Genomic DNA, 25,503 nt, shown 5'->3' with positions numbered 1-25,503 from the left:
TGTTGGTTGCCCATAAGCATAATCTCCCCTGCTGGCCCTTCATGGACATGTGCTATGATAATTCTTTCAAAAATCTTCCCCAGGATTGAGGTAAGACTAACTGGTCTATAGTTTCCCGGGTCCTTCTTCCTCCCTTTTTTGAAAATGGGAACCACATTGGCCTTTTTCCAGTCCTCTGGAACCACATCAGAGCATCACTAGTGGTCATAAAGCCATTCCAGGGGTCCCGCAATGACCTCTGCTAATTCCTTCAGCACTCTGGGATGGAGATCATCAGGATGAGCTGATTTAAATACATCCAGTACCTCCAGAAGTTCCCTGACTAGATCCTCACTGACTCTAGGTTTGGGTGCACCTCCCCTGGTTCCTACAGAGGTCCTGGTGGGGGTGACCTTCTCAGGAAAATGGAGGCAAAGAAATTGATAAATAAGTTAGCTTTGTCATCTGGTGTGACAACCGTATTTCCTTGCAGAGGCCCCACATTATCTGGTACCTTCTTTTTACCCCCTATGTATTTAAAAAAGGACTTCTTGTTGTTCTTGATCCAGGTCACTAGTCCCAGTTCCATCTCCACCTTGGCCTTCCTGACTGCCCCCCTGAAGCCCTGAGCAACCGCAGTATAGTCCTCTCTGGTGATGGCCCCACCCTTCCACTGGGTATACGCCTCTGTGAGAAAGAGGGAGAGTCACAGGGCTCAAAAGCACCAGGGCTAAACAAAGGGTCAATGGCCCCAGACCCAGAGTCCCAAAGAGCCTGGCAGAAACCCTCCTTACCCAGGTGTTTTTGGGGGGGAGGGGCTGGGAACGCCAACACTAGTATAAAGAAGAGCCTGGAACAGGCAAGAGAGGGGAGCATGGAACCAGAAGGATGGAGCTGAGCCATGCTGCAGGGAATCTTGAGAGCAACATGGAGAGCTGGTAGGAGACTCCTCCAGAGAGCAAGCTCCCCAGACGGAACTTAGAGAGAGGACTGTTGACCCGGAAGTAATTGGAACTGCTTGTTAGGATGCTGGGAGCCAGCAGATCCTGGCAGATTAAGGTGCCATAAAGTCTCTAATAGAGGGGCACTCTAGAAATGTGGTACCGTAAAGTCCCTAAAAGGGGCGCAAGTCAAAAATGGTGTCACAGATGGACCTAATGGGATGAGGGGAATCATGATGACCTCAATAAGAGGCTTGGGGAGAGCCACCAAAGAGGCAGTAGTGGAAGAAAAGAGGGACTGACCTCACAAACGTCAATTTTGTTTGTGCTCTGCTAAAAGGAGCTGGAACAATAACCCAGGCCAGGAGTGCTTGGTTTTGTTTTTTTCTTGTTTTTTTCTTCTTGGGATGGAGGTCACGTGGAAAGACCAAGTGGCCAATCAGAAACCGGTGGAATGGGCGAGGGTGTGGGGTGGCAGAGCCCTCAGTAATGTAGGACCTCATGGGACGACTAATTGAACTACACATTCAGGTACTGAACCAACTCCTTTAAACACCAAGTCGTGGCAGGAGAAAGCGTGAGTGTGTAGAACCCCAATTAGGATTCGTCTCTTTTGAGTCAGCCGGCAGGCGGTGTCCTACAGGACTCCAAGTGAAGGAGATACTTTACAGCTTCCCTTTTAACTGAGGAGGTTACACTGATCTGCTCAGTCACTGAAGTAATGTTAGCTAATATTTTCTTGTAAGATGCTCTGGGGAATCAAATAATGCTGTGTGTGTTTGTTTGTTTTCTTCTCTAGCTATTATTCTTATAAACTGTAAGAACACTGTTATGAGTAAGGATTTGTTGTTCGAGTGGAAGACTAGTCACTGGTATGTTGTGGAAGTTAATTAATATTTCCTCCTCATAACTTAAAGATGCAAACATCAGGGAGAGAGAATTCAGTTTGTACAGTTGACTAGAATAGGGATAAGTATAAGATAGGGATGAGAATAACAACATTAAATTAGGAAAAAATATTTAAGTTAAATAACAATAACATGTTAATGATATTGAGAACAAGTAGCCTGTGAAACTGTTTTAGAAGGAAAAAGGTACAAAGTTGGGGGGCATTAAAACTAGTTAGACATGCCATGAATAAATATTAGGGCTGTGCGAAGCTTTAGTCCCTGATTTGATTCAGCAGAGATTCGGCCTGATTCAGTGGCCAAATCTCCAAATCCAAATTGAATCAGGAGATGCTTTAAGCTCTCCAAATCAAATCAGAAGCCTCCAAATCAATTTGGAGAGATTCAGAAAGATTGGGGCAATTCAAACATAGACATAGTTTTAAATGTTTTTCTACATACCTCAAGGTACCAGGCAGCTTGTGAATGCTGTGATGGTGGGACAGATGGAGTGTCCCACAGCACCACGGTGGGGTTCCCCAGTGCACTCAGCAGCAGACCCAGAAGTCCTCCCCATTCTCCTCCTGGCTGGGCAACTGGTGCCTCCTGGTTCTGTAGGCCGAGGAGGGGGAGCAGGGGGAACGTGGGGAGGCCCCCCTGTGTGCTCACCAGTGGACCCGGAAGTGGACTGGAAATACTTCCAGTCCATTTCTGGGTTTGCTTCTGAGCATGTGCCCCCCGCCCACACACACACACTTGTGGGATGCTCCATTCACCCTAGCATTGCAGCATTCATGAGCCACACCTGATAACTTGAGATATGTAGAAAAAAACATTCAAAGCTGTGTTTATGGCCGAATCACTGATTCTTCAAATCAGTATTAAATCTTCAGATTTGGCCAAACTGAATTGGGGATAGTGATCCAAATCAATGAATTAAATCACTGTCCCCAGTTTGGGCCGAATCCAAATCCAAATTGAATACAGCCCACTTCGCACACCCTAGTAAATATGTAATATACACATTGAATCACTGGAAGGAAAAATCATCTTAAACAGAGGACATCTTTTCCATATCTTTTGCCTTGCATAATAATTCCAAATAGTATCTCCAGACATCTTGGCCTCATGATGCTTCTTTCCTTCCTAATGAGATATTATGGGAAACACATTTTTCCCTTCCTTTCTCAGGTTGTAATGAGAGAAATGACCCATCTGGAAGCTTCTTGTCATATAACACTGCGAGTTAAATCATGAAACCTCTAAAATATTTTTTGGATCTTCAACTTTTCCAGCTAGTCATTATGTAACTGATAAAGACCTCTAAACACACCATTAATACTTAAAGTCCTATCAGTATTTTAAATTTCATACTGCAGAATCCAAGTTGTCATTCATCTATAATTCAAAAGGTGTTGAAGGACAACAATTAATGGATTTCTATAACCCTCTAATCCATGAGTTGCAGCCCCACATAAGGATTTAAGGTCAATGCAATTCAAATGAGATTTATGAGTAATGTTGCAGTTGGATTTGAGAGAATAGAAGATGCAAAAGCCTTTCAGCTTAATTCTGAGGGAACTATTTACATAACTATGTAATTATTTTGTATAAGTAGCTGTGGATCACAATTAATATGGCATCAGGAGAGTGAGTCTGTCCTTAAGGACAGAAACATAGATTTACATTTAAGATACGTTCAGTGGCTGAGAGACTAGAAGTTAATTCCATATTATTCAGCATTTCACAAAAAACAATTTCCTAGTGAAAAGGGAAAACTATTTCCTACTCCAAGCTTAACTTCAGTACAAAACCATTGAGGTAATTAAAATACCCCTCTCAGCATGGTCACTGGACTATGCTGTTGACTTAACAAAAAGTATCAGAGTGATGCATAAGTTTGATATTTTGCTCTAACTGCTTCCATAGTGCTTATGCTATGTTCCACACTCTTGCTATACAATATTCCACACAACTTTAAGGGGGAAAACTGCTCTCAGGATTATAATGATGGTATCTAATCATGACTATCTGGTTATATGCATAGTATAGAAGAAAACTAGTAATATCTGTTATTGCAGAACATTAACTGTACCAGAAGTGTGAGGTATAGAGACATATTGCAAACGTTATTGGGATTCCTTTGAAATTATCCACTATAGTCTACAAATATGCAAAACACATTGAACTCTGATTACCAGAAATGCAATAGATAGTCAATGAATAAATAATTACTGGGCACATTTAAAAGCAATATCTATATCAAACAGTTCACATAAAAAGCTATATTAAGTTTAAAACAGCGGTGAAAGCTTAGCTTATGATAAAAAAGACAGGAAATTTAACTTAAATCTGAAAATATTTTAATGTATCCCATGGTTTGTTTGCATTACAGCACATATGGTATAAACTATCTATGGAACAAATTAACATATGGTATGTTTTTGTGTATGAATTTCATTTCTTCAGGGGGTGGAGGGGGGAAAAATTTCCTGTCAAAGAAAAAAGAGCTTGTATAATATACATTTTAAATATATCTCTTTAATGCATTGCTTATACAAATAATGCCAAATTCTGTTTTTACTTATGGTGTTATAAATGCAAAATAATTCCACAGAAATTAATGGAGTCACACTGGGACAAAACTGGTTAAGCAGGGCATAATCAGGTCTTGATGCTTTAGTTCAATGCGTAGAGTATCAGGTGGTGGCCCCTCTCTATACAGAACTCTTATATATAGATTGTGTCACTCAATAACACTTAATGGGCATGTATACATGTGCTCCAGGAGTGAGGGGGGTGGGGAGGACTTTAATTAGAGCAGCTCTGAAAGCCACTCTAATTAAAAGCACCCAGAGCGTCTTGTGTATCAGCATCCCCATGCTTAAAAATGGTGGCAGGGCTACTTTAACTCAAACGTGTTCAATGAGCTTTAGTAAAAGTGCCCCACTGCCATTTTTAAGTGTGGGGACGCTAATACACAAGACAATGGAGTCTGCTGGAGCACAGTAATTACCAAAGTCCTGCAGACTCAATTAATTGAGCCTGCTCCAATGTGCTGTAATTACAGCACATTGGAGCAGCCTCGCTGCTTGTGTATAGGCACCTACTGGTGTTATCCAATAAATCTGTATATAGTCACTTTCTATAAAGCAATTTGATAAAGGAATTCACGTCATTGTTGTAAGAATATATCATATGGATGTTTCCCATATGATCTGAGTGAAATATACCATTAAACTATTTTTCACATTTTTGTAAAATAAGTACTTTTTTGCTGCTCAGTTAGTAACTTCTTGGAAGTATGTCTCTCATGTCAATACAGGTAACATCATTATAGATTAGAGAGACAATGTCAGTTTGTGAACATTGCTATATAGATCAATAATATGATATAGTACAGAAGTTCGGATTCTATCTGAAACGTTTTGCTATTAAATGGATGGGCTCATTAAAACCAAAGAAGGTCCTTATTACAGGGATTAATGTACAAAATGAGAGATGTGCACTGCTGAGCTCTGATCATGGGGCCACAAAAGGCCGCCTCAGCCACTCTCGAGATCACTGACTCCAGAATGCTTGAGGTCTGGTGGACACACATACGTTGAGGTCTGGTGTGCCCAGAACAATGGTGATGCCCAGGGCAGCGCCGCTGCCACCATGCTGATTGCAGTGGTGGGGTCAGCCACCACTATGGTGGTGGCCATTTTGCATCCCTGCACAAAGGCAGTCCCAGAAGCTGCTGCCCTGATCACCGCTCCCCTCCCACTTCTAAAAGGTCAGCAACTGTTCTAACTCTTCTGTGTGAATGAAATGGGATTGGTAAAAACATAGCAAAACTGCTTGGATCCTGGAGGAAGCAGAGTTAAATTTGGAGCAGTTTTGCTACATTTGTATCATTCTTGGCTCCTTCACCATAACAAATGGAAAGTAACAGCTGTTGCCCTTTTAAAGCATACCCCGTTCGAAATGACTTCAAATCTACTTGTGTCCAGTATCAAGGGGGCCTCAAAGAGGCTTCACTGCTTCATTTCCAAATGCAGAGTGGGAATGGGTGGGCAAGGCATGCCTGACAACATCACTTCCAAGACTGCTGCGCAAACATCATAGTCCAGTGCCAGATTATAACATGCTGGGTCCCAAAACTGTATCCAGTTTAAGAGGCCCCATATGATAAAAATAATCCACAAAATCCACAAAAATGGATTTTCATTAAAGTTTAAGATGAATTATTGTTATTTCTGCACAAACGTATGAACTCTATATGAATAATAACTGTGGAGCCATATATACGTATATTTTTGTCATATTAGAACAAAATCTCCATGTTTAGAGAGTCAATTTCCCATATCTCCCTTATCTCCTTTATCTACCAACTGATTATTATAAAACTTGATACTGAGTCATTTTTTGTCTTATTTAGAGGCCCCTCATATTGTGAGGCCCCAAGATATAGCTTAAGCCTAAATCCAGCACTGACATAGCCATTCCCAAAGCCTCTTTCGCCTAATCGCAATGCAGGTCCCTTAGTGCTTACAAATTTCTTCATGCTCTCCTGCAAAGTGCAGTAGTATCAGAATACCATACTAGCAGTACTAGGGATATGCTATGGATGGGCTTGAAAATAAATTTCTATTTCAGTTTTCTGTGTTCCCAGGTCCATTTCTTAAATTAAAAGAAAGAAAGAAAGAAAAAGAAAATGAGAGGAAGAAATGGGATTAATGCAAATTCTGTGATGACTTTAATTAACTTTAACATAACAAGAAATGTAATGTCCTATATACAGAGGAAGATCAGTTACATTTTTATGTATTTACATTAAACTGAGGTAATTCTTAATGGCTATGTGATGAATGGCAGGAATTTTTAAATAATAGGAGCAGTCTGATACAAAAAATGGCATAGATATTGTGAACAGGGACATTCATTTTTTTTCTAGTAAGATTTTCTATTAAAATCAGGATGGCTAAAACTGTCAAATATACAATATAGTAATACTTTGCCATACACAATGGTAAATCCTCCCTGACATCAGGAAGATCTGTATGGAATATTCCGATTTGGTTTCTCCAAGGTTCATGAAGAATAGAACAGAAATACTTCTCCTTGACACATTTTTACTTTGAAGTCATCAAATTCACAGTTGTCCTTGCCCCCTGTGATCTCATCAGTGCCCTCATTATTATATGCAGATGCCTTAAAGGTATTTCTGAAACACACTTCCATTGTTTAACAAAGCAAAATGAATACTGAGTAATATGAAATAATAGTGAATTAAAACAGTTCTTAATCCACTGTGACATTTATGTGCTTTTCAAATAACTCTAAAATTTATTGGAAGGCAGGGGGAGTTTCTACTGCTGTAAGTAAACCACCAGTGGCATCCTTGTTATCTGTCTTGATTGATGGTAACCCATTCGTCCCTTTCCTGACTGTTAGGAATCTCTGGTTTGTATTTGACTTGGGGTTGTCCTTTGAGAGCCTTTTGCAATATTCTGAAAGTTTCATTTGTTATCTCTGGAATGTTGCACTGTTAAGGCTAATGCTGTCTCTGGAAGGCCTTGAAATGTTAATTCAAACTTTGGTTGCATCAACTTATCCTTGCTTACTGAAGCCTCTTGTTTTCTGGGCTGACAGAAGGCTGTTTGTATAAAATACAGTGCATTGAAAATTCAACAGCCAAAAAGTTACCCTATATTAAATTTGTTCATTATATGGCTCATCATTTTCAGAGGTGCTGCATTGGTGATGGTTATAATGCTCTTCTTTCAAACTCCATAATTCCCCAATCAGCCTTTAAAACCTGGAGGTTAAGGGACACCAAGCTCTTTGTCCCCTTTACTAGAAAAACTGGCAGCGTGAGACATGAAGCTTAGTACTTATGAACATAGGGAAATGTAGTGTGTGAGATGCAAGGTAACACTATACATGAACTGAGGTTTCAAGGAGAAAATTTGATCATTAATACCATAGTGCTTTACTGCTCCAGTGTGACAAAATGCTGTGGAATATTTATGTTTTAAGCTGATTCCATCCATTTGCTATTTCATCTGTGGAATAAATAAATATAGAATAGGATTTATATGGAATTTTCTGTTGTTACTTATGATGATCCAGAACCTAGGAAACTCTTTGGTGTACATTGGAAAACAGGATCAACTGTATTCATTTTGATGTGGAAAAGGAGGATACTTATTGACAAATGGATTAGGTTTAACTAAAGCTAGGAAAAAATATTTTGTACAACAGGAGATTATGATTTGGTTTCACAAGTGAGGCTAAAGCCCTTAGGAAAGTAGTTGTGTCTCTTTGGGGCACCTTGATGCAGTCTATACATATAAATATATTAAAATTATTGTCAAAATTATATATATATATATATATATAGTGTGTATGTGGGTGGGTGGGTGAACGTGGGTGTCTGTGTGTGTATCTAGGGCTGCTTACAGACTTTAAAGAAAAAACCCAAAACAAAATGGCACTTTAAATTGAGCATGCTCCCACAGTGAGCCCGGTATTTGTTAGGGCTGTGTAAAGCTTCTGGTGCTGATTTGATTCAGAGAAGATTCAGCCCAATTTGGAGGCCAAATTTCTGAATCTGAATTGAATCAGGAGACCAATTAAAAGGCCTGAATAGAGTCAAAGCTCTCTGAATCAATTCAGAAAAGATTCAGAGAGCTTCGTAGATTTGGGCAGACCCCACTCACTGCCACAGGGAGCTGGAACTCTGTGCCCATGAGTAGGGGGCAGGGGAGGGCTGGAGGAAGGTGGAGGGAACGATGGCAGGGATCCCTGCTAGGCCCCATCCCCTGCCTGGTCCTCCAGCCCTGAGTGCTCTGCTGACCCCCGCCTCTCCATGGCTCCCCACCTGGCCCCAGCTCCTGGTTTAATAAAAAAAAAAAAGCCCCTGCTCACTGGCTCATGCCAGTTGGGGAGGGGGGCATCCCGTGCTCCACGCTGCATGGCGGGGCTCTGCCATGAGCCCTCATCCCCTGCCCGCTCTCCCATGGCTGCCCTGCCCAGCTCCAGCTCCTGTCTCTTTAAAAAAAAAAACCTGCACTCCCAGGCTGCTGCAGCCACCATCAAAGCTTCTGGGGGCTCATGGCAGAGCCCCCCACACAGCATGAGGCAGTGGGGATCACCTCCCTCTCCCTTGCCTGGCAGCAGCAGGCTGCTTAATAGTGCCTTAAAGTGCCAACAGGCTGGGGCTGGGTTGGGCAACCATTGATCTGCCTGGGAGAGCAGGTGGAGGATGGGGCCTGTTTTATTTGGAGTTTTGGCCAATTCAGTGGCGGCTGAATTGATTCAGGACAATAATTTGAATCACAGAATCAAATCACTGTCCCCCGAATCAGCCGAATCCAAAGCTAGTACTAGCTGCTTCACACAGGCCTAGTATTTGCCCAGAAGAGGTAGATAAATTTGAAATGTTTTATATCAATTTTAACTTTTGACTTTTTTTAACAAGCTTTACAAAGTAGGTTCCCTTTGAACTAAAATACCCCTATCAATCTGAAAATGACAACACAGGATGTTTTCAATTTTTTAAAACCCTTTTCAGGTTTTTTATGACATTTTTACATGCAAATCTCCCATTTTTATGACGTGTTATTTTCTAAGGAAAAATATGATCAGTCGCTTACTGATCAGCTCAGTTAATCTTCACTCTCACAGATTAACAAATACAATACTTATGTAAATGAGCTAGTGGAGATGGGATTGCCAGGACTATTCATCAATATCATTCTTATATCTATTTCTGAAATTTTCAGATATATTTGAGTATTCTACCCTCTACTGAATTACTAGGACACAGTAGAACTGACAGGACATTTGCAATGATGACTGAGCAGTGGGCACCTTACCTAGAGACAATATCTGAGATGTCTTTTAGAAAAAGGATATCAGTGAAACAATGTGAATGAATGTACCATCTGAGGGTCATTTATATCTGGAACATTATATGCATACAATGTGGATTTTTGACAAAGCAGGTGAATGCATTTCTGTTGGGGAACTAATTTCTTTCAGGCAGAGAATCCTGAGTTCTTTGCAGGTGCCATGCTGCTTTTATCCTTATGTCTCTGTACCTTCCCTCAGTATCACAAAGAGGCACCTTCTTCACTCTTCAGGGAACAGATTTTGCTCTCAGTAAGGGCAGGTGTGTCCCCTCATTCACCGTGAAGCTCAGTGGTCCATTATACTTCTAGTATGTTTCCTAATGTTTTGTTCAATAAGTATCCCTTGGTCATTAATATATCCTTTAATCACACACTACAGGCCATACAATCATTTTCTGCAACATTTTTTTAAAAACAGCCAGATTGACAAGACTGTTGGATTGCCTTGTTAATAACTCTCTAAAAAGTATTTAAGTTATGGATGCATCCTGAGATTTCCTGGGTCTGTGCTTGTCTGCACATTGTCTAATAATTCACACATAGACTCAGCATATATTTCCTGTTTAGTGCGAGAACAGCACAAGCATACTTTTGCATTTCACAGCCCATGAGCATGATATTACCTACACATCAGGGTTTCTGTTTCAAAAGGCCCAAGCGAAAGAGTTAGCTAGAGCAGGTACTAAATTTTACTAAGTTTTCAACTATTTACCAAGTGTTGAAAATACTGCCAATTTTAAAAAGCTCCAGTGCTCTTCTTCCCAGTATACTTATTTCAGAGTCATGCTGTTCAACTTTTTATTCAAAATAAACAAAACAGTAAGTTTTCATCTGTTAAATCAGAATAACACATTTTTGCACGTTATTGTGATGGCTATGTATTCACCCACTTCACATTAGCACAACGAGGATTAATTAATTTATTTGGACAAAATGAACTCTTTTGGATATCATAATATGCCCAGGCTTTTTGTGAGTATGCAAGCTTTTGTGGATATTACTTAGCACTTTACAACTTTAAATCAAGTGTTAAGTAATATCCACAAATGCCTGCATACTCACACAAAGCCTGGCTATATTACACGATCCAAAAAAGTAACATCAGCCTTTTGGTTTTAATGCAGTGTACAGCCATTAAAGCTTAATTCTACTATAACAAACTAAAATCTACAACTGAGACAAGGTATGAAACATTTGTATAATACATATTTCCTGCAGAAACAGAACTTTTTGTCACATGCATAATATTTCGTGACTCATCTGTTATGTGACAGGCTTTCCAAAAGGAACTAATGCCCATTTCCAAGGTGACTTTTAAACGCCAGCTATGAAATCTGAAATTGCTGGCCAAAGCTCAGTGAACAAACATCTGCTAACTGGGGGATCTGTCCATATAAGAAGCCCAAAATATTTAGTGGAGATTAGAAGACAAGTGCCATCCCCAGTTGACTGAAGCAGCTTGCTTAACTATGTAATGCATTGCTAAGAAACCTGTACAATAAAAACTATTGAAAATGCAAGTACTTTATGAACATTCTGAACACTATATGCCTTTCATTTCACCTTCCCTTTTTAAATAATTAAAGGAATGTTCTTATTAACAAACATTATGAACAGCAGAATTTGCTTAAGTTTATGTCTAATAGTGCACAAATATTTGTATATAATTTTTTTAAGGAATTATTTTTAGTAGGGATTGTGAAAAAACATAGTTTAATATCATATGAAAAAGCAATTAAAAACATCTGCTAAATATAAAGCATGTATATTTTAAATATATTTTCTCTTGTAACTTCCTTACTGAGAGAGACATGTGAAGTAGGTTTTGTCAGCTGATGAGTCTTCATAAATGCAGCTTTGCATATTGCTTATTAATATTCATGGAAGACACTTCAGGAAGTTCTCCCAAATCACAATTTGCAAATCACAGTATGGAGCTAACATTTCCAGAGGGCACAGCACATTTTTATGAGACCCCGTTTAGTGCTGGGTCACCAAATCCTTATAAATGAACTCAGATGCATTTTTTATAAACTTTCAAAGAATGTACCAAATCTCACCATTTGAATAAGAATTTAACTTAGGAGCTTATTATGTTATTTAAGAGGCTTGGTTTAAAAATTATTTAAATGTAATAAGTAAATCTTATGCTAGAAATGTCTTTCCTGATCATGTTTTGAACCTTATTCCTGCTAAGCTTTGTGCTTTCATAATCCCTTCTTTTTAATTCTACTTGTTTTGCTAGGAATTTAGAAGCTTACCATTTCAAAATAAATAGTCCAGAAAAATCAAAGTAACTGAGCAAAAGTTTTAGCCAGTTTAAAAATATGCAGTGTGAAAGGGTGGGGCCTTGACCAGTCCTATTCCCAGATGAAGAGGAGTAATGTGTTGTATTAGGACTAAGGGATGATGCTTGCAGTATAGTTTGGAATACCACACACACCCAATCTTTTCCATGTTACTTGCTATTGAATACTTCATGCAATATTTATAAAATATTAAGAAGTGGAGTATTGTCTTCCAAATTACTTTAATTTACAGTCAATATGAAAACACTGCAATGGATTCTCAGCTGACAAAATGTCGTAGTTCTCACACCACTTGTGTTTTACTGATTTTAGTCCATTTTTAAAAAGTAACCTTGTGAAATGTTCTCCATTTCATTATATTTCTGTTAGACTGGACTGAAAGGGACAGTAGGGAAATCTTAATAGATGGCTTGTATCTGGACTCACAAATAAAGACCAGTGGCAGTAACTGTTAGTGCTATAGTTCCACAACTTGACATGTTTTTAAGGGCTCTAAATGGTTTCAGCTCTACTGACTGGACCAGAAAAAATGCTGAAAGCCAGATAAATGGCCTAGTTTGGCTAAGCCAACTGTGACTTCATGAGATTGCAGAGGCTTCCAACTGTCAATGTTCAGCAGCTATAGCAGATTTTGGACAATAAGAGGAAATAAGGTGTTGGGGCAAAGATGAACTACAGAGGAGCCACAGAGGATAAACAAAAGTAACATATTAGATCATTCTTTTACAGGAAATATTATTTACTTTTTTCATTTACAGATGAACAACTATTATAATTTAAATCCAAATATGTCATGCTCATTTTTTTTTTACATAACTATTGTCAAAAGTGGCTGTAATCTCATGCAGATGAGATATTGATCCGTTGCCGATGTTCACGGAGTGGCCAAAGGGGAACCACATTACCAGCTACAAACTCCATCAATCATAGTCTCCTTAATAACACCACTTAAACGATCTCTCTCGGTATTAACTTATATTGTATCTCTGGCTAGAATCCAAGTTTCAATAGAAAAGGATCCTTTTGAAGAGATAGTTTTGTGGCCACTGTTGATCACTTAAACAAAAAGACTCCTGCTTTCTTGAGTGCTTTGTCTACAGTAATTAGTCTGCATTACACTCATTAGCTTGATTTAATCCAATTAGTTCAACTGGAATAGAAAGAAAAAGAATGCCTTCATTTCCTTATAAATATCAGAGAAACTTAGCTTGATAAAACAGAACATGGCTATAATTAACGAATGTAAAATGAGAGAATGTCTCTGATTGCATCATAGCAATTGTAATAATGCTGTTTTTAACTGTAAAGGCAAACATATATTTTACAATCATTGATCAAATTCTGGCATCAAAATGTCACATAGGATTTCAATGATGGTTCTGTTGTGCACAGACATTTAAGAGTAGAATTTAATACAAATCTTTTAAGTTATATTTCTAGACCATATTTTCCTTTACCTTTGCTCAATACAGGTTTCAGACACAAAATAGGGCACCAACACTATTATGCTTTGCATTTTAAGTGCTATAAAATAAGTAATTCTAACAATTCCAAAAGAAACTGCATCATATGGACATTTCTTATTATGACCCAAAACAGACATTAACCAACATTTTAAAATATATGCACTTTCAAATTTAAATTTAACAAATACATACAAATCAAAACAAACTGAAGTCCAGTAACATTTCATTGTACAGATTTCATTTCCGTATTCAACTTTATTCTTTGAAGGATATAGAAACCTTGGTCTTAAAGGAATATCAAAAGACAATTGTTGGAATAGCATCATCAGATTTCAAGATAATATACGTTAGCTGTTGAATTGAAAATACTGGATCAACGATGTCAGAATTCTTACTGGGAGGGAATTCTTTGGCTCTTTAGGGAGCATATTACCGACATTATTCTCCATTGGAAAGAGTAGAATAGACAGTCACTTTAACTTGGTTTTAAATTGTCAAGCGTATAACTATGGTGGTTGTCTTAACTGTAAAAAGGTTTGTTCTGAGCACAATAGCCATTTGTATTAGCTATCTTGAGCTAAAATCTTAATGGCAATAAGGCACCGTAACACTGTAATTTCTTTCCTTCAGTGGTGTTCACTTCTATAGAGTTCAACTTGACTAGGCATATCAAGGAAAAAAAAACAACTACTTTTCCCCTGTGCCCATTAGGAATAAGGTTAGTAATAACACTATTAGAGAAAGAAAAAGTACACACACATTTCACCTTTTTGCAGTCAAGATAAAGCTTATGAAAAGTATGACTTTGTTTTTGCTGTTCTACTTTCCTATAAATTTCTAACAGGTTCACTTCTCTGAAGACTATTTCAAGAAGCACTGTTGCTGTACTATCTCAGAAAGTATAGACATTTTGCTCTCTCATGGAGTTTTACTTTTTCTTCTTTTTTATGTTTTCCTTATTCTTAAATAAATCATTCATAGCTTGACTAGACAGTCAGGAGTGTTTATCTGGAATTATTCTTAAGAATAGTATGAACTTTCCCAGAAAACCTATTTGTGCAAAATAAATCAATCTGCAATATTTTTTAGGGCTTCATCCTTTTCATATTGAAGTCAATGGAATGACTCCATCCATTTTAGTGATCTTTGGTTCAAGTCCAAAAAGCAGAATTCAGCTCATTACTGCAGTATTACCTTGTTTTGAATATCTTAATATTTTTGTTATTGAATGGATAGAGAAATCTATTCATTGGCCTAAGATCTCCCCCAACTATGCATTTGGCCCAAAAAACATATCTTCCTCCCAAAAAATTATTGCCTCAAGCAACAGACTGGAGAAATGGTCTGGAATCAGTCAGATAAAATTCAGTAAGTACAAAGCCCTGCACTCGGGATGGAATGGACTTATGAGTAGGGACCTACCAAAATTACGATTTTCAAGATTTCACAGAAAACACAAATTCTGGCATTGCCTGTGAAAGCAGGTAAAATCCACAAAAAGAAAAAGAAAAAAAACTTACTGAAAATAAAATCCTGGCTCCCCAGAGGGAGCCATCAGTCCTCATGGTGCTGTGCCCTGGCCACATAGCCTACTAGGGGAGGGGAAGGGTTCTGGAGGCTGCCAGCACACAGTGGAGTCCAAAATGGCTGCCACGCCACCCCTCACAAATAATTGGCTAAAAGGACTGCCTGTAATGAGGCCCTCTCCAACAATCATCAGCGAGGGGCAGAGTTGTATGATGGATACTCATACAATTGGCACTGATTGTGCCAATCAGTGGCACAAGGCAAGTCCACCAAGGTCCCTTGGTCAATCAGAGACATGAGAGGGCCCCAGCCAGATAAGCCTTCAAAAATGGCAGCCAGCCCCATGACTTGTCCATGAAATTGGCTGGCTGCTTTCTCAAGTTGGGGAAAAGCTGAAAGCACTAGGGTTATTTAGTCTGGAGAAGAGAAGATTGATGCAGTAGAAAGAAGATATGATTAACTGAAGAGTGGTTCCAGAGAGGATGGAGATGAGTTTTTGTTGGTGGTCACAGTGGACAAGGGCTTGAAGCAATGGCCTCAGGCTGCATCAGGGGAAATTTAGCTTGGAGATTAGAAGGAACTTTTTTGATTATGAGAATGGACAAGCACTGGAACAAGCTACCTAGAGAAGTTGTAGAATCTCCAACCTTGGAAACTTTCAAAAACACTTGGCTGGAAAAGTTTACTCAAGGATACCTTGCCTTGAGCAGAAAGTTGGACTGGGTGGCCTTTTAAATTGCCTTCTAGCCCTACTTTCCTATGATCCTATTATATTTCCTGGACCATCAAAGTTAAAATATCGTTCATACACTAAAATCCATATATTCACATAAGACCCTGAACAATGATTTCAGAGGCGCTATATTTTTCTTCCTTATGTTTCCGTATATATGGAGGTAATGTGTATTTCAGAACTAAAATACACAGTGGGTATGTCTACACATGTGCTTTACTCTAGAGATGACTAAATAGCTCTGCAGTAAAGTGTCACTGTTTACACATACACAAGTATTAGAGTGCAGTAAATTAATTAACTCCACCATATTATTGGAGACTGTAGTATCTTACAGCAGAGTAATTAAGTACAATGAAATGTACATGTAGGGGCTGGCTGGGGCACAAGGATACTACAGTGTGGGGGCTGCCTGCTGCAAGGCTCTGCACATTAGTACTCTCCTGCCCCAGCCAGCCCCTCTGCTCCCAATGCCACCACCTGGAGCCCAGGGAGGACCCCCTGAGCCTACTGCCAGCCCAAGGCTCCTCTGCCCCAACTCAAAATGGTGCTGTCTTGGGAATATATGTAGATGCTGTGCCTGGGAGGAGTTGACTGGCTCTAATAGCTCCAGAGTTTAATTCATTGTGTTACTATCACATGTAGAAGCACCCAGTATGTACTTCTCCATTCTGTCTCAATTGTCTTATTCTATAGTGTCTTATTATATGGTGATATACTGCATGAGGCTTTTCATATCTCTGAGGATTCCAGACTAAGATCTTGCTGTGAAATTAAAAGGAAACTGCTATTCATTTTCAAGGCTAATAAAGAAGGCTGAAGATCATTTTTGCCCTTTTAAAGTCAGCATAAGAGGAATTCTGTTTTCTTTTGTGGGTCTAACTGGAATTTTTTTAGCTGTAAGTGGTGCTTTTGGCACTTATGTTTAGGTAGTAATTAAATTTCCCCTTGAGTGTAGACACTGAGGCTATGAACAGACATTCAGGGAGGTTAGATTATATTAAAAATGGCCACCCAATCTAACTTAGTTCACCCAGGTGCAGACCTTACACTAGTTAGAGATGTACATGTGAAGTGTACAGAAGTTTAGGAAAGTTAAAATTGTCTAAAATTGCTGACCCCAGCAAGACTGATGCAACTGAACTTCTCTACGGTTCCCAGCACAACCCAGGTACTGGGAAAGACCAGCTGCTGGCCCCAGCCCCAGGGCTGTGCTTTTCCTACCCTCTCCATGGCACTGGAGTATCCTCCCAAGTGGGAGGATACAGACAACCCCCTCCCCTGGACCATCCAGATGCCCACTTTCCACAACCCACCAAACTCTGCATTCCACAAACTGCTCTCAGTGCTAGTTTTATCAGTGTTCACTCATGGTGGAAACTGAAGAAGTAAGTTGCAAGGGGTGGAAGGGATGGTGGGGTAGGTTCCCTGGGGAGGGTTGTTTGCCTGTGGGTCAGGGGTTTAAAAATAGCCGCTAGTCTCAGAAAGTTGGGGAGAGGGCCCCCCTCAACCTCCAAGTCCCCCACAGACCACACAAACGTCCCTGATCCTGCCAAACCTTTCTGGGACCCAGAAAACCCCCCGCAGAACCCACTTGTCCCTCTAATCCTCCAGTCCCTGTCATAGACTTGCCACCCTTGATCCCCTGCGGATCCCCATATCCCATGCCAGAGCCTGCTAGGACCCCCAGTACCACCAAGAGCTACTCCCAATTCCCAAATAGCTCTCTCCATCCTGACTTACCTTCAACTGAGTTGCAATATAATGCCCCCCTAACCTCTGTGTGCAGCCTAAGTATGCACACAGACACTGAACATGCACAGTAGGTTTGGAACTGACTAGGCAGAAACACAGCTTGTGTACCCTCAGGCCCACACATGTAAGTTTAGGAAAAGTTGCTACACTGAGGAAGGAGAGAAGAGCTTCTTCTTGCTTCTACACTTACTCTAGGAAGCTGGGGACCCAAGTTCTAGGTCTCCCCTTGCCCAAGAGTGATTTTAATTGTGTCTCTTTGACTTTCTTGCAAAATGCTGTAACCATCATGCCATCAGTCCCCACTTCAGAATTCTTTTTGAGGCCGAGCCACTGCATTTAATAATCTTTGGATAAAATTGTAACTGTGAATGTGATGCTTGGAAAAATGTATAACTTGATGATATACTTGCTACATAATGTATGTAGTGTAGTGTACTGTAGTGTAGGGTAGTGGGGAAGTTTCTGTCCCAAAAAGGGGATGGGAGCATTTGGACCCAGATAGTGCCACCCAGGCTTCCCTAAGTTGCCTTCGGAGAAATCTACAGAGATGAGCTAGCTAGGAATCTCAGCTGGTAAAAACAGAAACAGCCAAAGCAGGACCCTTCAGATAATGTGCTGAAGTTTGGGCCCAACTTCCTTTCCTCTGCATTTATTAGCTGTTTGCTACAATTATTCCTGTTCTCTTCCATAGCTTTTAAATTCAGCTTCATTCCACATTTGCCCTTTTTATACTTTCCTTCTCTGCCTTGTCTCCCCTCATTCATCTTGCTTTCCATTTAGCTGATCTTCTCTCAACCTAATATATTTTTCCTTTCCCCCACAAAGTACCATGGAACTGGCGTGCTGTTTGCTATCATCCCATTTTTCTCTCTGTTTCTGTGTTGTACCTCCTTCTGTGCCCTATGCCTGTCTGTTTAGACTGTAAACTGTTCCAAGATGGGATTGCCTCATTTTCTGTTTCTGTAAAGTACCCACCATAAGATGACCCTATTCTGGTCCACAGGCCCTTCTAGAAGAAAGATGACAATGCTGATGATAAAGAAAAACAAGAAGAAAAATATTCTTAGGGTGTCACCATTTCATTTTATTGTGTAAGGGACAGATTTCATGAAAACACAGCTGTCCTATTCCTTTTGCAAACATTGAGTGCTCAAAACTGTAATGCAGCTGCTGTTTTGGCATATGCCCAGGGTATGTCCAGCCCTGCTCTCAGGCATGTTTGTTGGAGCACACGGCACACTAGGGAGGGCATGTTTTTATAGTGCCACAGGGTGCAGATATGCCCTCCCACTCTGATCATTGAAGATGCTGAATACTTCCCATAAAGTTTTCAGTGCCTTCAACTCCTATGAAGTCAACTAGATTTTATATTGCTCCCAGCATCTCACAGCAAATTCTTCTCAGCTCATACTGCCCATGTTTCACTGACTTGCATATAGTCAGACATTCTGCCAACATTGTGCTCTTATATAATCTGAAACAATTTGAACCCCATAAAATTGGACAAGCTATTTTTTTAGCTTGACTCCAATAAAAAAAAATCCTGTAATGATCAAATTTCACCAAATATATCAATTTTGAAAGTCCAAAGTGGTGTCCAGTAATCATTATGTATAGTTTTCATCTTAAAACATCTTTAGGGGCATGCACCAATAATAGTCAAGCCAAGTATTGTTTGAATTCATTTTATCCTTCTACCTTTGCTGCTGAACATTTTAAGTAACACAGATCTACAGCAGGAAGCTTAATAGGGATGCTGTTTCCATAACAACAAATAGGATTTGAGCAAAAACACAATGCTCAGTGGTTACTGTTCTTCACAGCAGATAAAAGCAGTTATTCAAAATTACAAGCAGCATGACATTGAAAAAATAAATTAAAGCAAAGGGTGCTAACAGCTCTGTTCCATATTTAGTAAATGTTTAACTTGTAAATACTTGAGGGGCAGCTGTAGGGTCCCAGAGATTTACTGTATTCTGCAAGTCCAGTTAAATAATGACCTGAAGAAGGAGAATTGTCTCAGACATTTGTTTTTGGGGTACAATTATGAGAAAAGGCAGTAACAATCAGGTGAGCCAGAGAAACACTCAGTCTGTAGGACCCAGTTTATATTATATTTATTTGGAAGACGTAAAATCAAAATCTGCGTTCGGTGACCCTGTTTGTTATTTCAGCAGGGTTATATGTATGAAACAGAATGTAATAGTGTTTATATATATTTCTTTTTATATTCAGTATTTTGATCCCTCTATTGTTTTTGAACATTTCATGGTATCTTGAAAATTACATAATTATTCATGTATTATTTTCCCTCTAAGGTAACTATTTTTCTTTTCTTTTATAGAAGTAAAAATAAAAGTGTTCATGTTGTGGTATATGAAACAGTAACACTGTGTATTGATTAGTACTGATGAGAAATGAAAATAAGTGTGTTTTAGACCCACAGGCAGTGTTCATGCTTCTTCTTCTTTTTTCTGTGGGAGTAAAATTTAGTTTTAATGGTTAAATAAAATGGCATAGAGAACAGCTACATGATATAGCTTCTATTTTCCATTTTACATATTGCAAAATGTACCAGTCAGATGGGAGCTGAATTTAATAGTGGAACAAGATCTGACTCATCAGATTTTCTTATGTAGATTTTGAAAATGCAGTCCTCTGGGATGATGCTATCCGCAATGATACTGATAAATCAGAATTTATGTAGCAATATCCTTAGCATCATTTGAGAAAGAAAGCTTGGTAACAAAGACAGAGACAAAGAATCCCTGTTCAACTCAGAATCCCTTTCCAACCCTGTCACTTTATTAACGGATGAATTTTAAGTGTGTATTTTGGCTCTATTTTCAACTGGTCATTATGGATAAGGTAAAACAGACCATTTTTACACAGTTGGCTTGTTCACATAACACTAAGATAGTTCATGGCAACATGCCAGGGAACAAGCCAGTTCAGACAAACAAAATAGAAATGGAAGTTCTCAAAATAGTGATTGCAAGGAAATCTTTATAAACTAAACTATGATCGATCCATTCACACTGTGCTTCTACCTCCTCAACTATATCTTGCAATGAAAAGCAGGAACCATTATTGACTTCTGCTTTGTTTTCCTCATTCACAATACCACACGCTTCACATAAAAGAATTACTTGATATCCAGGCAATATATTAGTTATAGATGTCCCTGTCAGCACAGAATGGGGTCTTCATAATTGCACCAGAGCAGATAATCGGGCAATTAGAACTATAGAAGTTGACAAAGTAGCAAGCTTAGATGAATAACATGCCCATTTCCTAAAGGAAGTAGAGAAGAGAAATAAAACACTGTCTGGGGAAGCATTTTAATACTTTACTGAGGATGAATGGTTGTATCCATAAGATATACATAATAAGAGATGAACTATCTTAGGTCCCACATTCAGGAAATAGATAAAGGGAAAATATACTAGACATATGTATATCATGTGTCTGTTATATGGGTGATATTAAGCACATTAATAAAAGCAAATAACATTGGGGGAAGTTGGGATAAGCTGCAGATAACAGACATAATTATCTGCTCTGAGAAAAGCAGACATATTTTACTGATATATGTTTTATATAATGTAAATGTAACTCACTAACAGGATCTGACCTGCTGCCAGGCCCTAGTTAGAATGGGGTAGGTTCAAATTTAGGGGTTTAACAGCAACCACCATAAATAAAAGTTTAGCTGTCAACGAAAAAGTTTATAGTAAATGTAAATTATTGGGTTGGCAACTCTGCTAGCCTATAGCAATGGTTTATACCATGCTGCCTTCCCACCAGAGGTCTCCCATTCATCCCCACACGCTGATGCACCTGGCCACACCCTGATGCCCTTGGTCAGATGGGAGCTGCACCATAGTACTACCCCTAGATTTACCCCTGCCAGCCCCGCTTCTCCTTTCCTTGCATGGATCCCCAAAGAAACCTACTTGTAATCCAGCAGTGTTAGGAGCAGTAGACAGAATCCAGCAGCAGCAGCAGAAGCACATAGTTAGGGGAGGGATCTACAATGTCCAGATAAAAACACCCTTCAGAATTCTGCCTGCACTCATTCTCAGACCCCAGGTTGCACTGTTGTGTTTTAACATGTATAGTCACTTTTGCACAATGAACCTTCAATCAGTTCTGGCTGCATAGGGTTTTAAAGGATGTCTCAAGGTTTTCATGGATTTACAGACAAGCTCTTTAGATCCATTTTTTATTAACCATCCATGAATTTACAGATGGTTGGCAACCCTGCAAAACAGTCAAGATTAAAAGTTCTCAAAGAAATTCATGAGACAGTCCACTCATATGATTTTTCTTGAAAACAAAACATCGTCCAGTTATAAGTTAGTTCTCTAGCTATGTATTATGCTTCTATTCTTGTCCAGAATAGATAAAAATTTGAACTGTTATGAGATAGGAAAAGACAGAGTACTGCACTGAGAATAATTTAATTTTGTTAAAGATTTTAACACTTACCTATACATGCTTTTCTTTGGGTGTCTCCAAACAAATATCAAACCAGATCACAACAGTCACTAGAAAAAAAAGTTTAGTGGCTTATTCAATACGCAAATCAAGCCCTGAGGTATAAGAAAAAATAATATTGCTAGGAATAATGTTGTGTAAATAACTGATGATATAGTATCAACTTTTAACTCTGTCCTCCAAAAACAAGACTTGAGAAATTAGATATCTAGCTAAAAGCACAGATACTGTAGATGGAGCATGCATTTATAATTAGATAACATTAATGTATGATTTTGATCAAACTGAGAATGATTTCAAATACAAGTTGGAAAATTACATCTTTACAGAGGCATAAATAGATGTATTTATACCCAGGGAAACAAATTAAAGGGAAAAAAGCATTTCAGATAGAAGAAGTTGAAAAGATGAAGTATTTGGGATTGCAGTGGTAACACTGAAAGCATACTTGCTGAAGTAGTGCAAGAAATTGACCTGCTGTCCACATCAACTTTAAAAAAAATTCTACATGAGAAGTATAGATTTAATAGAATTATGGGTATGTAAAAACAGGGGAGATTCTGGTCTATTGTCTGAATATGTGATATGAGGGAAAATCACAAATGTTTTACAAGTTAATTAAAGTGAGATTTTAATTTGGAAAAAAAGAGACAGCAAAACATTATATTGCCTTGTTAGCAGAGGTAAACAAAAGGAAAGTAATAAGATGGCAAGTTTTCAATTTGCTAAGAAGCATAATAGAAACATTGTCACATCCAAAGAGGGTATCATGGAGGATTGGAAACCACAGTATCCTTGGGGAGTATATTAATCCTGGAATTACAAAATAATACCAAATGCTGGCCAGGAAGCATTTAGCAGATGGAAAATGGGGAGGCTAACCAAGATCTTTTTTCAAAAGAACAATGAAAAAGTAGCCAGGATCTTTGAAAATGAGAACAATAAAGCACCTGGTGATTTGCAGTGATTTACTAATTAACACTGGGTGGTTTAAACACATTTCAGCAGCCTCAGATTGTTTAAGAAAAAGATATTGTAGAAAGTTCATGTAAAGACTGGAAATGTATTGCCATTCCATTGCACAAAAACAAAGCTGTGTTATTACAGGCTAAATTCCAATGAAAAAAATAAGAAATTCAGAAAAATATCAAACATGATGCAAACAGTTTTAAGAATTCCTGTAGCCATAACTAAATGAAGCTAGCAGTTTTGGCTTCATTCACCTGGGAAACCAGATTTTTACAATTTTTTTTTAAATGACTGACTAAAAAGAGAAACAAAATGGAAAAAGACTTTAGACTGTAGAGGTTATTTTAAAGACATGGAATATTAATTTCTTTGTACAAGGTACATGTAAGACTTTCTCTTGAATACTGTGTACAGATCTGGTCACCCATCTTCAAGAATGACAAATCACACTGGAATAGGTACAGAGAAAGACTAGTACAATGATCAAGGGACTGATAAATCTAGCTAATAAGGACAAACTAAAAGCTATTGGCTTGATTGGCCTTGTAAAGTGAAGGGTAAGAGAGGATGATTGCTCTGCATAAATACATTAAGGTGGTAAATAACAGAGCAGAAAAATGCTATTTAAGGTACAGGAAGATGGTAGCAAAACAACAATGCTACCTTGAAAAAAAATTGACTAAAACTTAGAGAAAGTTTTAAGCCATCAAAGGAGGGAGGTTCTGGAAAAGTCTTCTAGTAGAAGTAGTGGGACTAAGAAATCTGGCTTTAGGGTTAAGTTTGATAAATGTATTAAAAGCATTAATGACAGGATTGCCTGTGAGAGCACAGCTTGAAATGGTAGTCCAGGTGGTGTTTTCTAGTCTTATGTTTTTAATCATATTTCAGTTTAGCGCATGACCCGAATACTTTCTAACTAACAGTCAGTTAGTTTTGACTCATGGATATTTGCCTATTGCTGAGCTCATAGCAGCAAAAACCAGTCTGACTGGTGACATTTGCATCTGTCTAATCTAGACCCCTCATGGTTTTCCTGGTCAGAGGCTGATAGCAAAATAATCTGTAGGGGTTTTTTTATCCCTGTTAACTAAAATTGGCACACTGGTACGTCAAATAAGTTTGGTGCTCTTCTGTGTGTATTATGGGGGTAAGCTGTTTTACTAAGAGTATCCACCTGTGCCAGACTGAAGCAGCAGGTTCCAATTAGCCATTATTCCTCCCAGAAACTGCAGGAGAGGCAGGGTGACAGAGATGGGACTTTCATAAGCCTAAATCCTTTTAAATGAGAATAAAAGGTAATGTTTGAAAAGCTTAACCAATTGCTTGGGGGATAGGGAAAGGAGTCAAGTAGGGTGGAGTCCTTTCTCCAGAATGGTAAAGGTGGAGAGACAAACACCTTTAGAGAAAACAGGTGTGTAGGTAGTAGCAGTGTTGGTCTAAGGGCATAGGCAGACAAGGTTCTTTGGGTGAATCTGATATCTTTTATTAGACCAATTTAAATAGTTTAAGCTTAAATGTTTTTTTCTATCTAAGTTGGTCTAATAAAAGATACTAGATTCACCCAAAGAACCTTGTCTGCCTTTAGGGAAAACAGTATTGCATTTAATGAGTGTTGGGTATGGCTTTAGCTAACCTTAGGAGAGCTTGGAATTGCTGGGGGATAAAAAAGCTTATGGGGAAAGAAGCCTACAAGGTATAGATTATGATAAATACTCTTATGCCTCTCCTGAAACCTACTTCACTTGTTCTGTCCTCTTCCTCTTTTTTTTTTCTTGCTCTTTGGTAATCTGGTTATCATGTCTTAGACAGGCAATAACTTGTTAATCTGATGCAATCCAAGTAAAATTCCAAGAGGAGAAAGGACTGAGAGTTGCAAAGTACTAGACAACCTCTCTGCAAAAGGCATCAAAGATCACGAGTCAGACTTCAGAGATGTGTGGTTAGCCTGTGTGTGCAACTTTGAGGAGAGGAGAGAATTGAGAATTACACTAACACTGTAATTTCAGGATTCTGATTTAGACATCTGAATGCTAACTCAGAATGAGGACCCTTGGGTCTGATGATTCAATATAATCCTAATTCTATTCCTAGCTATGTGTGTACTGGGAAACAATTATATGGTGCAGCATGAGTCAGTATTTTGGTGTCATTGAAAATTATGTAGGCATGAAGTTCTAGCTTAGCTTTTTCAACACTGAGAAGAACAGCTTTGATATTCATCTTTTTAGAAGGTTATGATTTTAATGTTTAGTTTCAGCTCAAAATTCACACTTTATTAAGGGGAAAATAATCAAAAATGAATCTAGCTGTCTGATTTGATTTGCCTCTCAGTGAGACCTTCCTGTCACCTATTAATAACAAAAGATATTAAACAGTTTTCTAGTAAGGTAAATCCTGTTCAGAGTGATCATAAGTAAGCCTATGCCACCTCACTAGAACTTCTGGAGATACTGCTCTTGACTGTACTCTGCCCACCCATTCCTGCTCTACATATACCAAACCTAGAAATGCAGTAATGATTTTGAGATGGATAGAT

The sequence above is a fragment of the Crocodylus porosus genome, unplaced genomic scaffold (assembly GCF_001723895.1).
Source record: "Crocodylus porosus isolate Cpor-Errol unplaced genomic scaffold, CroPor_comp1, whole genome shotgun sequence".
NCBI lineage: Eukaryota > Metazoa > Chordata > Crocodylia > Crocodylidae > Crocodylus > Crocodylus porosus.
The sequence above is the reverse complement of the archived record's forward strand: the minus strand, read 5'-3'. Positions refer to the sequence as shown.